Below are 12,539 nucleotides of genomic sequence, written 5' to 3'. Positions count from 1 at the left end.
TACATTTACAGTCAAGCGAGCCAGACGACAGACGAGTCATAAAGTTGAATGAATGAATGAAATGTCTAGTCATTGTCATTGCGCCACGCCCCCATCTCAAACAGACTTGATCGCGTAATTAGCGCGTCTGACCCGACAAAAGCACCCAACCCAGTCTCCCTCTCGCTCACACTCCGCATCCTCTCACCCCCTCTCGCTCTCTCTCCCTGTGTCTCACTCTATCCCTGCTCTAGTCAGTCGCATAAATCAGAAACAGCGTCGCGCCCAGTTGGCCAGTTGACTCTGTGCTCGTTCGTGGTCCTTGGCCATGGCCGTGTCTAGGGCCAGGACAGGCGCCAGGATAATACGAAATGGAAATGGAAAATGATAATGAAAATGAGAATTGATAGCGTGTACCGTTTAAATATTTCATCGATTTAATGTGCGTAGCTTAAGCGTTGCCACTCTTTAAGCTCGACAACATTTTGAAGTCGCAGTTGGTGTAAGCCCTTGGCAAAAATGTTGTCCAGGTGCTTGCCTGGCGGCGTTTGCTTCATTATTTACGAGCCGTGCGCAATCTTTTGGCGCATGCTAAGCGGCTTAAGTAAAGTGGCAGCAACAGCAGCAGCAGCCGTGGCTCATGTTGCATGCACCCGCTGCGCCAGCCCAACCGAAGCATTTCTTGAAGCCGTCTTCTTTTGTTGTCCTCTTGGGTTGCATCTTTAACCCAAACTCAAACTCAAAGGCGAAGTCCAAGTGTAAGTCGTTGCCAAACCCAAAACTTTAAGCAGCTAACTCAAACTCCAAACTTGGCCAAGTTTTTGGCTTTTGTTTTAAATGGTTTTTTTTTTCCCCGTGATGTTCAATAAAATATAAACTTAAAATTGTTCAATTAAAAAACTTTTCACTTGCAGTTCGAGCGGCAGTTGCAGACGCCCAACTATTGTTGCTGTGAATACCCTGGCTTTAAATACCAAATGGGGTAGATTGGGATATATATTCACTCAAATTTTGATCAGATTGCAGTAAGGGAACATTGAAGGTCTGATGCGTTTCTTAGTAGGTAATCTGGACACTATCTGTTTACAGTTTGACAATCACTGTGACAGTTTGAGAAACATAGTCTCAGACTCATTTTCAGTTTTCTTTTTTGCTAACATTACACGCCCCTATTTGCTCTATGAAACGATCATAGCAAGATCTTTATACTGCTCAGTTTGACAAGCAGTATTGTGCTACAGTTTGGGAGCAACATTAAAACAATTTCCATGCCCAGCTATGCAAAAAATTGCAGACTGTAAAAAACAGAGTGTGCTGAAGTCGGGACAGACTTTTTTCAGTGGCATTTTTACTTTTTCTTTTCATGGCTGCTGTTGCCTTCCTTTCAACTTCATTTTTTAGTTTTTTTAGTTTTTTTTTTTCGGCTGGTACTTGTAAGAGTTCCGACTTGCAGCTTGCAAATGCAGGCGCATAACTGTAAATAAGTTGGCGGCTGAGGCTTTTGTGTGGCAGCAGCAACAAGCAAGGACAAGCCGCTCAACAAAGAGGCAAGACGAGGCAAATTGCGAGGGCAGCGGGAAAGCGACAGAAGGACAACGTTGTGTCTTTTGCGGCTTGCCCCATTCCAATGTCTGTCTGGGCTTCCGCTCCAGCTCCAGCTCTGGCTCTGTCTCTGTTCTGTGTCCTGTCCATATCCTGGTCCCAGATGCCGTACTTAGCATGTAAATAATGTGCACGAAAAATTATGAATGCAGCTAATTAGCTGGCAGCCAAGAGCTGGAGAAGAGCTACCACTAGTGGCAGCGTCTGCTCTGCTGTGCGCGTGTTGTTGCATATTCATTATGTCATTGAACCATTAAATTGCGCTTAAATGTTGCTTTATCACGCCGCGGGGAGCATTTAACTTAAAGCGTCAACAAATCGCATAAAGCGAGAGCAGCGAAAGAGAAGGAGAGTTAGAGAGAGAGAGAGAGAGCGAGCGCAAACTGAGTGCAGAGATCATCTTTAAGCCCAGTCGAGACAAGTCAACTCACCCACCAATAGCTAACCAGGCAAGAGCTAAAATTATGCGCCATTTGCTGCGATTTATTTGGCCGTTGGCCGTTGCCCGTTCCGGCACTTGAGACACGTCGCAAAGAAAACGGAAAGATGTCCACTTGACTTACCTGCAAAAGAGAGAAGAGCAGAAATACAGGGTATGAGATAATGAAGAGATATTTTAATAATAATAATCTAAAATATATTTACATTAATGATATATATTTAAAATATTTTTATTATCAATATATGTATACTTAATAAATTTTTTTTATTTATATGTATTTTATTATTTATGTATATTTTTATTACTAAAATTTATTTTTACAATATAAATTTTCTTTTATTCTCCAATAGGTGTTTAAATAATTGGGAAACTAGTAAAAAAAAAAAATATGTAAATTATCATTTTAAATAAATTTATAATTTATATTTATAATTAAATTAATTAAAATCATATTATTAAAAATAAAAATTCAATAAATTAGTAGGCTTTTTCTAAATATAAAAATAATATTCAAGGCACACTGCACAAAAGGGATTCAAGGCTGGCAATTTATTTATATCTTTGCTTTTACTATATATAGCAGTTTATATATTTTTAAACATTTATATTTATACGCAACAAAAAATCAACCTACATAAATTATACACACATATGCACAACAGTTTTTTTTTTCCTGTGGTTTAGCTGACCTCAAAAAAGTTGACGTTATTGTTGTTGTTGCTTTATAATTGCAACAGATATGTATGAAGCAGAAGAAGCACGAAAAATAAAGAGTAAAAATAAACAACCACTAAAAAAGGTTAAAGCCGTAGTGCTTTGCATAAATAAATAAATAAAAAAAAAAAGTTCGCCTTTTGGCCATTTTTGCAAATGTCCTGCAATAATTTTTAACAGGCCGCTGACAGTTGCGGCCAACAACAACAACAACAACTGCAGCAGCAACAATGACAATGACAATCGAAGTGGTAAGCTACAACAGCAAAGGCACCAAGTGAGAATGCACTCAAAACTGACTGCTTAATGCTCGCTCAGGGTCAAAACGAATGGCCCAAGTCGAGCAGACTTGGTTGGAGCAGTAAAATATGTTCACAAATATGATATATCCAACCAGATTTACAGATAGATTTCAATTATCCAATATCTATTTATATTTATAGTAAGGCTTATGGCATCACAACCAATATACTCGCTTTTCTAGTTGAGTGAACGAGCATAAACGAAGTGATGCTGCACATGGCCATGTTGCATGACTTTGTAAACTTGAAAGTCAGTTCGAAGTTCGAAACAAGTCGAAGTTGTTGCTCAGTGCCCGCTTCCCCCCGCTGCGCCGTTCACCGCCCACTCTTGCTAAGCTCTGCCCCTCCCCAGCCCCCACACTCCACATTGCAGCTTGTTTATGCACGCGATAAAATTGCTGTTAAGAAAACAAAACAACAGCAACAACAAAAAACGACGAAAATTCACTCTGAAAAAAAAAGAAGAAGAAGAAGACAAAAACAACAACAAAAGTCTTGCTGCTGTTGCTGCCATTGTAACTGAGCCTTAATCTTAAGGTAGCATCTGCTGACGGCTCCTCTTTTTTTTTTATACCCTGTTTTTTTCTTCCTCTTCTGCTTCTTTTTCTTTTTTGTACAGCTTCTCAATGGCATTTCATTGTGTGTGCATCAGAGCAGAGGCCCGACTGCGGCCCAGCCCATGGTCTTATCAGCTTATAAGTAGTAGCAAAAGGCCTAGGCCATAAATATCAACCAGCAAGTATATTATGAAATGTATATACATACATATACATATACATATACATATATGTATATATAGTGCTGCTCCAGCTATATATAGCAAATGTACTTTGTGTGTGGCTTTAAGGCAAATCTCACTTACATAAAGGAGTAACAAGCAAAGCGAAATGAAAATATATAATCTTGAATTATGTGGGAAGGTCTTAAGAAAACAGATTAGCAGACCATGGAAATGAGATTTATATAGGCTTAAGCCTGCAACTATTTATTTTAATTAATAACAGAAAATATAACAACAGAATTCAATTTGCATTAGCTGCAACTCAACAAATTGGCCAAGTCTAGTAAACTGTTATGCCCAAGCTAACGGCATCTACGAGCTGTCATACTATCAACCAGAGTTGAGCTTCAATTGACCATAGAAAAGCGATTGAGCAAATGCTATAATTATATTTAGCTACGCTTATCTCCTCCAGCTATTCCCCCACGCATGCAAATGGCATATATTTAACAGTTACTTTCTTTTCAATTTGTGTTCCATTGATACGAATCTGTGGCAAATGCAATTTTTATGCGCTTTTTCATTAAATAAAACTTTATCTGAAGCCTAAAAACGAAAGTGAAGCTCGAGACGCCAACGATTCGCAATAAATGTTGTATTTTTATTATCAATTTTTTTTTATTTTTTACTTTTTGTTTTTTGTTGTCATCAATTGAGTGAGGAGGGAGACACTGTTGCAGCTTCAGGGGTATGGGGCATGGGGCATGCAGCAAGCGGTACTCGTCGCAGGCACTCAAAATGACCGAAAGTGAAAGTTGCTTCGCTTATTTTTGGTTTTATATACATATATATAAAAAAAAATATATATATATTTTTTTTTTAGAGTAACTAAGTGCGCATATGAGCAGGTCTACCTGACTGCCTCCTTATAAATATATATATTAATATGTGTATGGCCTGTTAAAGATCTCTCATATCTTTCAGTAATTTTGTCGCTGGGCTGCGCGATCGCTTTTGTCTAATACCCTGTAGCCATTGGCAGTGAGCAAAGGGTATATATGTTTGAGGTATGTATGAAGTGAAGCCGTCTAGGTAGTCTGACTTTATCAATATATTCAGATATATTCCACAGATTTAATGGCTCAAGTTTGTTTTATCGATCTTCCACTTCCACTTCCACACTTATATTATCGATTTTTATCGATGTGTTGAGTAAACGATTTTTAAGTTAATATAAAGTAAAGTATATATATTTTCCTCATGAAATTTTAACTAATTTTTTATTAAATATCAATATCTTCTCATATTCCCGTTTAATATGTAAACAACTAAACATATTTCAAATACTAGACTCTTGGAACTCTGTGTAATCTCACACATGTGCCAGCTGAAAATTTCTTAGGCTACCATAAATTCCATATGATATAGTTTCTCCATACATATACATATATTAAAAGTAACCCTGCTAGATACTATATTAACTCCATATTATATAGTATCTACAGACATATACATATATGAAAAGTAACCCTATGTCAGTTTCCTAAGGGCTTCCCTTGCTCAGGGTATTTTCAAGTCAAGCATTTTCCCATACGTTTTTTTTTTTCTTTTCGTACTTTTTGCAGTAGTTTATTTTTTAATTGAATCAACTGACAACTTAGTGAGGGGCTTAGCTACTCTACGCTTCTCTTTCGTATTTTTTTTTTTAAACATAAAACATTTATTTTTAATTGTAGCTGGCGCCTGCCTGAAAAAGAAGTTCAATAAACTGTTGTTGTTACATCTAAATTGCAACTGTTTGCTATTACTGTTGTTGTTGTTGTTGTTGTTGTTGCAGCTATTGCAATAGATACGTTGCAATTTCATTTGAGCGCCGTCTTTCAAATAGCCGCCAGGCCAAAAACAACAACAACAACAACAACAACAACTAAATAAAAAGCCAACAGCGTTCATCGCAGCCAACGAAGCAGCAACGATCATTGCCAGAGCTCATTGGCCTGGAGTGTTGTTATTGCTGTTGTTGTTGTTGTTGTTGCTATTATTAATTATATCGGTGATTGGGTTGGCCATATTACAACAAAATTGTGGCGTGAGAAAGTTTGGTCTATTTTTTTTTTTTAATGGGAGTCTCTGTGATAGTTGTTCAGGCCAAAAACTAAACGATGCTCTGTTAATTGACACATGAACTTCGCGATGAATGGGGGAGTTTAGCAAACGGAAAATTGAAGTATAATAGTTATAACGGTATATTTATTTAACTGATTTGATACATACAAAATATTTGCTATATACTTTTCTTATCTACATAATGAAAGTTGAAGTAGCTTAAATAAAGTTGCAAATACATAAGAGATGATATGGTATAACCTTAAAGAACTCAGCATGAACCACTCTAAAAAAATATTCCAACTTAATATAAACTAAAGATTTTGTAACTTATCTTATCAGTAGTATCTATCTACTATCTAAATGCTTCTAGATAATATTTTGAGCTTTCTCTCTTTACATTTTCATTATATTCCCAGACATTACAGGCAAAAGTGACAAATATGTCTATAATATATAAGTTTCTGATTCAACTTTAATGTATGGAAAAATTCATTTTTTTTTTCCACTTAACCTTTGCAGTGACAGTTTAATTTCATTGCGTTCGTTTTATAAGAGACAACTCAAGTACACAGACTTATAAGCTATATGGCTTAACTATGCATTATAATCGCATTTCACACATCTGTGTATATGTGTTAATATATATTTGTATAGCCCCAACGATTATTGACACCTACTCAATCAGAAGACAGCTTCTTTGACGGCATATTCAGCCAGTCAGTCAGTCAGTCAGTCAGTTGGCCAGTGAAGCATGCAGCCACACCCCCAATAAACGCCCACAACAAAGCTCAAATGAAGCTTAAATTTTAATCGTCACTCTCGACAGCGCAAACATTGACGATAATGTTGATGATTTTTTTGTCGCCCTGAGCTCTGTGTGCTCTATGCCACACGCGGCATGCCACACGATGCTGCTGCTGCTGCTGCAAGATGCCCCAAATATCCTGTCAAGTGAGAGAAAGAGAGAGAGAGAGACAGACAGACAGAGTCTGTTGCGACGTTCAAACTCATTTGGTTTTATGATTATTAGCTTGTTTAGTTCACTAGCTCAAGTACTACTATGGCTAGATGGTGTGAGAGAGAGAGAGAGGGAGAGAGAGGAGTCGGAGAGCGAAAGCGAGAAAGTGCGAAAAGTCTTCAATTTCTTTCTTTAGCTGGCGGCAAACATATTCTTTATGCTTATATAATATCTATTTAGTTGCAGTCAGCCAGTGCTTAGTTCTCTGTGTTGGCTGCTTGTTTGTCTCTTTGAGAAAGGGCGAGAGGGCGAGGCGGAGGACGAGGGCCAGAGACATTTCTCTGTCACGACTGATTGCGTTACTTTGGTGCGATAACCATTGCCATTTGTATCGTCTCATCTTGTGCTCATAACAATTTGACGCTTCATGATTTTGATCGGCGGCGAGGCGTTGGGCGTTGCATATGCTCTGGCTATTGAGCTGAGAGCCAAGTTAACAACTTTAGCGTTTTGTTCAATTGAATAAGTGTTGAGTCCATGGCCAAAAACCAAATGTCAATGGCAGAAAGACAGAGAGAGGGAGAGAGAGAGGGAGAGAGAGGGGAAGCAAAGCGAAAAGAAATATACAGAAGGAAAAACAGATGAAAGGCAGCCCACAGCAATTAAATACACGAGTGTGTGTGTGCATACAAACACACACACATACACACATACATACATATATGTAAGGAGCGCAGACATGCTGCAGGCAGTCATTGCATGAGTGCAATTTGTATACCCTGTAATCATTAAAAATTACTAAAAACGGGTATGCATCAATTATGCAAGCAACAGACCCATTAAGGAAATATACATATATTTTTAGAGCTGTGGGTTCGATCTATATAAACCTGATACACTATCTAAGCGAACCCAGGAAGTATAAAAGTTATTGTGTTGGCAAAGTTGGCATACAAAATCTGTATTACCATAAGCACTAGGCAGCTGTTAGATATCATCTCACTTAATTAGGTCTACCAGCCGTCTGTTTGAACTCAGAAACTAGCAGAGCTATTGTGTTTAACCTTGGTATATATGCCGTCAAATAGTATCATAGCTAAGTAATTATTGTAACACCTTATAAATATCAGTCCACATTGTCAAATATTAGATCACTCTGTACGATCTCGAGAATAATAAAAGTTATAAGGCTGAAATTTCGTATATAGGGGTTTCAATACCTTACTTAAGTAATATTCATGATAAATTTGTGAACTTAAAGATAATATCTCTCCCCTGAATATTACGATACAGGAACAATGGTATAAGATTCTTAGCCTCTTAATAAAATAAGAATTTTGACACACATTGTCACGTCTTCATTTGTCTATTCAACATTCATATAAATATATAATATAAGAAAAGAACAATGGAAAATTAAATTGTTACATACTTCTTTTGTCTATGTCAGACTTGATTTATTCACTTAAAAATTAAATATATAATCGTCATTTCAGGCAAAATTCTAGAAATTAAGCTAAAATATTCTTGTACAACATATAGGGTAACTTTTAATCAAGCACTCTTGATTTATTTATTTTAGTTTTTATTTTTATTTCTTTTTTTTTCGGTTAACCGAAAGCGAGCGCATGTGGCGTTGATTTGCGGATTTGCAACGGACCCCAAATTAAAGTCGGGCCCCAACAGCATGACGAGGACATAAAACGCGTTACGATTGCCTTTTTTTTTTGGGGCTTGGGGTTTACGTACTTTTTGGTTGCATGCAACATTAGCAACAGGCACAACAATGACTGCAACTTGACTCCGCACAAGTCTTTCTTTTCAGCCTTTTTCTCCGACTTCATCCAAACAACAATTTTTCCATGGCAATAAAACCAAATTATTTTTACGATGAAGCAGCAAAATAAATAAATACATTCATGTTTCCGTTGTTGTTGCTGTTCTCATTGCTTTCGTTGCTTAATGTCTGCCTTGCCAAAAGGGGGCGTGTCTGGGGCGATCATCAAGCAAACGAACAGCTACCCAAAAAAAATTTGTTAATCTATATGCCAAGAGATATGCAATACCCGAATGAGCTTATCCCCGTCCAAATGAAATGTCGAGCAATGCAATTACAATTATCACTCTACGCACACACACACACACTCACACTCATAAATTACGGTCTTAATAACCGGCAATTCCAATTACCACAATTACCAGAATTATATTGGCCAAAAAATAATCAAATTGCGGCTGCGATTATAATTTGCAAAATTTGTTTTCTGTTTAGTCAAAATTGAATTTCAATTCATTAATGCGAATGTAATTTAATTGAGTTATCAAAAAGTTATTAAATATTATAATTGATGGGAATAATTAATTAGAAGGCCTCAAGGTCTAAAAACACATTTTTTGTGAAGATTTTAAAACGTATTTTAAAGCATTTATTTATTTTTATTTATTTATTTTATTTTTATTTACTTATTTATTTTTTTTTTTTTGTTAGAGAGATAATGAAACGTAATTTATAATTTTTAATTAACTTAAAAAGAAAAAAGTAATTATATAAAATTTATTTAGCATTTATTTTAGCATATTTGAAGTTTAAAATAATTTTTTGTTTATTTATTTTTTTATTATTATTTATAAAAATAATATAATAATATAAAATAATATTTTAGCTTATTTAAAGTTTAATATAATTTTTTCTATTTTTTTTTTATTTTATTTAAATTTATTTATTTATTTTTTATTAATTTTTTATTTTATTATTTTCTTTTTTATTTATTTATTTATTTTTTTTTTTTTTTTAGATTGCAAATCGTATTTTTATTTTTATCAATTGCATTACAAAAATAACAAAGAATTTAATTATTAGTATTCGATTATTATTATCTAAATGAATTTCTCTCTAACCACTCAATCTGATCAATTTTAGCTATTTACAATTTTTCACTCGGCTCTTAGCCCAAGTTTAGCTTGGCCTATCTTGATCTCAATTAACAAAACATTTGGAATCGAGCAGCGCAACAGCAAAATGATTTATGGCTGCCAGACGACAGGCAGGAGGCGCCGCACAATATCGAAATACATGTACATACGTATCTCTAATTTGTGCACACCTCCAGCCAGTAACGTCTATACCCCCACTTCTACCCTCCGCCCAAGCAGCTCCAATGGCTAAATGAAAATTGCAACTGTGCGCCCAAAACTAATAAACAAATAAAAGCGAGCATAGAAAGCATCAGGCAGAGAGTCACAAAAAAGGATGCAAAGCGACACAAATTGCAAATCAAATGGACACCAATACACGTGCACACACACACACACACACGAGCAGAGGATGCATTTGCATGCATATTTTCAGAGATTGGGAGTATAAAATGGCAACTGAATCGTTTTAATGGATATCAAATAGGGCACAGGCAAACAAACCAACTAAAGTGAGTGCTGGCTATGAATGAACGGAAGAGTGCGTGTGAGTGGGTGGGCTGTGTAAGTGTGAGTATGAGTGTGCTGTGTGTGTGTGCACTGCTGCCATTGTGGAGCCTCTCTGTGGACCCAAGAGAGGGAGTCGACATTTTTCGTAATTTTTATTTTTATTTTTTTTTTTTATTTTGCAAAAATGTTTTCATATGCCAGTGCGATTGTGAATATATATATACATATATATAAACACACATATGTATATACATTTGTGTATGTGAAATTTTTCATTCTTGCTCTGAGAGCTGCTTTCATTTACGAGTCTCGTTTTTACTGTTGCCAGCTATGTTGTATGTAGTTGTTGTTGTTGTTGTTGCTGTTGTTTTCTTTTTTCTCATGTTGCGTTTTTGTGTCTGGCAGCTGCTCGATGGCAACAACAACAACAACAACAATGGAGCACCGCAATATTGATTGCAATTTCTGCTTGCAGCGCAACGGCAACAACTGCGCCTGCTGCTGCTGCTGCTGCTGCTCCTGCTCCTGTGCCTGGGCCTCGCCTCGTTTGGCTCGCACAAAAGCCTAAATGCACACACATAAGGGCAGACAGATAAACACAACAGGCACACACACACACACACACACACTCACTCACGTACTACATTTATATGTATGTATATATAAGCGCATACACTGCGGCTCTTTGCCGGCTTTGGCAACTTGAAAGGCTTCAGTTGGCTCAGCACTTTGCTCCACATGCTTCCTGCCCAGCATGTTGGCTATAAGCCAGCGACTCCTGTGGCAGTGTGTGTGTGTGTGTGTAAGTGTGGTGTGCAGCTGCTGGTGGGTGTGTGGGTGTGAGTGTGGGTGTGAGCGTGTGTAATGGAGTTTGCCCTGGCATTGTCTGTTGGCAATGAAAATGCGCCTAGAGTTGGGGGCACAGCGGAGTGAAAGAGGTAGATAGGACTGTCAGACATGCGCCGTTGCATGCAAGTGAGTGTGTGTGTGTAGCGTAGGCGCAAGCAGACGACAGATTAATACATGTACATATATATGTGTATGTATAAGTACCTCTATGCATATAGCAGAGGACCCAGTTGGAAAATTAGCAATATATATGAAATGCAGTTTTAAAACATACTAATAATAAAAAATAAAATAATATAAATACTAATAATAAATAAAAATTATAAAATAATAACAATAAGGATATATAATAAGATGAAATAATTAAATAAAAAAGAAGGAGAAAAGAATAGAAAAGAAGAAGAAGATAATAATAATAATAATAATAAAAATAATAATAAAGAATAATAATAATAATAAGAAAATAATAATAATAAGAATAATAATATAATAATAAGAAGAATAATAATAATAATAATAATAATAATAATAAGAATAATAAGAATATAATAATAATAATAATAATAATAATAATAATAATAATAATAATAATAATAATAATAATAATAATAATAATAATAATAATAAAAATAATAATAATAATAATAATAATATTAATAATAATAATAAATAATGTTACAAATTATAATATTATATACTATATAGTGCAAAATTTTTAATAAATTATTTTTAATCCATTACTTAAAATTTTTATATAAACAATATAAGATATATCAATAAATTATAGTCAAAACCATATTTACATAAATTAATATTTTTTGTGTTTCTATTTCTCTAGCCAAAGCTAATTAATTTTAATTTATAACTCAAATTCTTTAATGAACAAAAATAAATATATATCAATAAATCATAGTCAAACACATATTTACACATATTAATATAAGTTTTACTTCTCTTTCTCTAGCCAAAGTCCTACTTTTGCATGCCTCATTGGCGCTACTTGCTTTGCGTTCACTATTTCCTACTGGGCACTTTGGCATATGATATGCTTGTATTAACGCACGTGTGGGCTTTGCCAGCTGCAGCTGTGTATGCGTGTGTGTGTGTGTGTATGGATATATATAAGGTATGCATGCGTTTTTTGGGCAAAGATTTCATTAATAGCTTTTGCGGTCAGGTGTGGGTAGGCAAGGCCCAACAACAACAAGAAAAACGAGAGCTTGGTTGGGTGTGCTGCGGGCCAAAAGGTTTCGCCACTGCATAGTTCTGCTTGCTCTCGTCTCTGGCCCATGGCACAAGAATGCTTCTGCTTTAATTTGCAAATGGTCTCTGCGGCTAGGTAGGTAACTCCCCTTAGAATATCATGCGTCTTACAAATGTTGCTTTACACATATACACATATGTATATATATTGACCAAAATAGATTTGGGGAATTTGTT

General features: G+C 35.7%; 1 protein-coding gene across 1 annotated transcript in view; it reads right to left on the bottom strand.

Annotated features, from left to right (window-relative positions):
• The window catches only part of heca (hdc homolog, cell cycle regulator), a 111,257-nt gene that overhangs the window by 92,359 nt on the left and 6,359 nt on the right, over positions 1-12,539 (bottom strand). The window lies entirely within an intron of this gene.

This window comes from Drosophila navojoa, chromosome 2 (assembly GCF_054131105.1).
Source record: "Drosophila navojoa isolate 15081-1374.11 chromosome 2, UAZ_NAV_1.0, whole genome shotgun sequence".
Lineage (NCBI taxonomy): Eukaryota > Metazoa > Arthropoda > Insecta > Diptera > Drosophilidae > Drosophila > Drosophila navojoa.
The sequence above is the reverse complement of the archived record's forward strand: the minus strand, read 5'-3'. Positions and strand labels throughout refer to the sequence as shown.